This window comes from Neomonachus schauinslandi, chromosome 4 (assembly GCF_002201575.2).
Source record: "Neomonachus schauinslandi chromosome 4, ASM220157v2, whole genome shotgun sequence".
NCBI classification, from domain to species: Eukaryota; Metazoa; Chordata; class Mammalia; order Carnivora; family Phocidae; genus Neomonachus; species Neomonachus schauinslandi.
Window position 1 is genome coordinate 148310049 of NC_058406.1, and position 3957 is coordinate 148314005.

Genomic DNA, 3957 nt, shown 5'->3' on the forward strand with positions numbered 1-3957 from the left:
CTTGAGAATTTGGATTTTTTAAGTATCAAAGAATTCTCTGTTAATTTTAGTAGTTCTCACTCTTTATACATTTGCTCTGAAATTACATCTTAAAACTTCAGTCTAACTAGCTTTCATATCCTCTTAAGAATTTCTTTTTGTTAAGTAACTCCTCTCAAAAGGCTAAATTTGTTTGACATAGTGAGCTTTTACTGTATCTCACTGTGAATTTGTGGCAACACTTCTCTTCTGTAATGATTCGACATGTTTTATGTTTGTCCAAATATTCTAGATTAAAAACACATTGCAGTTTGCTAATAGGTATTGGGATACTTAAACTGAGCAGACAAAGTGCCTTTCTCAAATGAGCGTAGAGGATGCTTATAAGAGTAAAGGTGATTAAATTCTAAGGATGATTTGATCCTTGCCAAATCTTGCATAGAAAATTACAATTACATAGGAAATTGTCTTTCCTGTTTAGGATCAGATTTGGTTTTAAAAATTACTACCAACTTTGTAAACATTAAAATAGAAGCAATAAAGATGTGAAATTTCACACAGGGGATCTACAATATTTGGATAATTATAAGCATATGGCTACTTTACATGAGATCTCTGTTAAAAGTGTATTTACTAGGGCTCTGGGAAAACAAAGGTTCTCAAATTCAGGGTTTATTTACACGCACTGAGAACGTCACATTTACTATCAATTTATCATAATCTATTGTTGCTTCAGAACTCTAAATAGTATTAGCTACATGATTGCAGTATCTATTGGCTATTGCTCTCTTGTCTGTTTGTTGACATGCCAGGTTTAACCTGTAAAAGAAATTGCAAAGAACAACTACTCCATCAAAAGTGGTGAATGCTTTCTCAAGCATTTTAGAAACAATTCCATATATTTTATGTTAATATTTAGGGCATGAACCTACACTGACTAGTTTCAATATATTCTACTCAAATAGAAATGATTGATGTAACTATTTACTTTTGTGGACTTCTTAAAAACAATACTCCCGTGTCTCTGTGTCTAGGAATCACTAAAAATAAAGACAAAGGATTAATTCAATGAACACTTTAAATCTGAGAAATGGTTGAAATTTCATTTTGAAATTGATAAATATGGGATTTAAGGTTTGAACAGGCAGTGTAAGCCCTACCTTTCCTCAAAGAGACTTCTCTCCATAATTTTGCTTCTTAAATGCTGAGATTATGAACTGTCACAGTTACAAAAAGAAAGAAAGAAAGAAAGAAAGAAATGTCACGTTTATAATGAATTGGTCTTAAAAAAAAAAAAAAAAAGCAGAGACAGAAAGTAGAATAGTAGTTGCCAAAGGCTTGGGTGGGGTTGAGGGGTCGGGGTGGGAATGGGGAGTTAGTGTTTAATGGATACAAAGTTTCAGTTTGGGAAGATGAGAATGTTCTGGAGTTGGATGGCAGTGATGATTGCACTACAACATGAATATACTTAATGCCACTGAATTGTACATTTTAAAAGGGCTAAAATGGCCAATTTTCATGTTGTGTGTATTTACCACAATGAAAAAAGTACAAAGATTTAATAAGACAATTCAAGAAATGCCCACTTGTAAAATAATAATTTTAAAGACAGAAATTTCTAGACAACTTTGTTGACAATTTTGGCTTTTTAACCCCTTTGCGCCACCTCTGTTAAGAAGCATAACTGAGGGGGCGCCTGGGTGGCTCAGTTGGTTAAGCGACTGCTTTCGGCTCAGGTCATGATCCTGGAGTCCCTGGATCGAGTCCCGCATATGGCTCCCTGCTCGGCAGGGAGGCTGCTTCTCCCTCTGGCCCTCCCCCCTCTCATGTGCTCTCTCTCTCTCATTCTCTCTGTCTCAAATAAATAAATAAAATCTTAAAAAAAAAAAAAAAGAAGCATAACTGAGGGTTAGTTTATACCTATCCACACAAAGGTCAAATGGAAAACTCATACAGTCCTTTGGGGATTAAAATCCATCTCTTCTTCACCTCTCCAACGATATCATGTGAACCATCCTCAGTTCCTCTCATTTTTTTCCTCGTATAATATCCTTTCAGTTCGCCTTCAGTTCCCACTTTCCTGACTCCTTGAGACTTTGAGATCACAGCATCCTTCAGAGTATGCTCTTCCTGCTCAGGGACTGGCTCTCATTGTCTCCAGCCTGGTCCCTTATCCTCTCCCTTCTTGCCCCTGCCACCTCCCATCCCACCACTCTTCTTATTCCTCTCCTTTAACCAGCTACAATTTGGGACTGAAGCACATTTAAAAACTTTGCTTTCACGTTGATCCTAATTTAAGCACCAAGTGAATTGAACCTTATACTTTCCTCCTTAAAAAAACCCCAAACCCTACCACTTGGAACTAATCTACTTTTCTTTTTATTTAAATGTGTCCCTTGATAGATTTATTTTCCCACAGTGGCCCTAATGGAGGGGGGGAACCCTATCTCCCCATAAGGATTTTATTATTTGATATTTGTTTAAATATAGCATCAAATAAATACTGACTCCTTCCCTGTGGGGGGCACTTTTACGATTGTGTGGAGGCAACACTATGATTCCCTTGCTGTATTTTTTTTTTTTTGGAGGTTTAAATGGCTGCCATGGATTGTTTGACCCTCTCTTAGAAGTTAGTTCATATTTAAGCAATATTAGGCCATATCCAATGTGCCAAGAATATCACTGTAGGAGTGTAACACAATAGTACCTGGAAGGATCATTTTAATGCTAAAGGTCTTTTCAAGAGGCATGTTGGCTTCTCCCGGGGTTCAAGGCCTGTGACAGTTCAGCCTCAACTTTGCCTTCCGCCACTCCTGAGTGCACGCCTGGCAGTGGTGTTGACATATGTTCCAGATTCTTCTGGACCTGCCTACGTCCTCTCTAACATCTTAGCTGTAACCGGCATGTTTGATGGTGCCGGCCTCACCACAGCTTCTGGTGTGTCCTGGGAGGGGCAGGGGGGCTGTGCTATATGTGGGTATGAAAGACAAAGGAAGAACCCTCCTTGGGTGATTTTATCAACTTGCCTGCCTTCCATGTTCTCTGACCACTTCCACACACACACCTCTTGCTGGAGTAAGAAGCATTGGTTGGGGTTTGTCTTACAGAAGCCATAATTCTCTACGGCCATATAACACAGAACTTTTCCCAAGGAGCCACAGGGAGGATCATGTGGGGAGACTCACTTTTGAGGAACTCTGAGCCACCGTGACAGGGAGAATCCTAGAAACTCAGATTTGAGCAAGGCCTGGGAGATCACCCAGGTTCATTTGCCCCGGATAAGAGGTATAGAAGAATGTCCAGGCTGCCCAGGCACAGATCCTGGCTCTAGCGTTGTAGGTCTACGGGCTCAGCACAGCACATAACTTTCCAGGTCCTGACTTTGGGCTACAATGTGGGGTCAATGTAGCATCAAACTCACAGGTTTGCAGTGCGGTTAAGTGAATTAATTCATGTAAAACACTTAGAATAATGCCTGGCACATAGAAATACCTTAACTATTAATAGTATTATTTTATAGACAAGAGAAATGAGGGTGAGTTGGATCCTGTACAGGGCTCTCACATTTGGTGGCAAAGCTGGGACCAGACCTGGGTTGAAAACCCTTGTCCTCCTGACCCCCATGTAACCAGGTAAGAGAAGGGTGAATGCCCCTTCATGAAGTTCATAGTGATTTATTTTTAAGGATGGTTAAAAAGATCAGAAAGAAGACTGATCAGAGAGCGGAGATTCTTACTAACCTTCTAATCATTTTCCAGGCATGCCATATTAAAAACAAATGGACAGTTTTACTATGGTGACCTAGTGCCTAGTGGTCTAGATTGCAGTATTTTACTGTGGGTGCTGCTATCAGAGCAATGAATAATGACCAGCAGTTTTTTAATTGAAAGAATGGAATGGAACCAGAATAGAATAGAATAGAATAGAATAGAATAGAATAGAATAGAATAGAATAGAATAGAATAGAATAGAATAGAA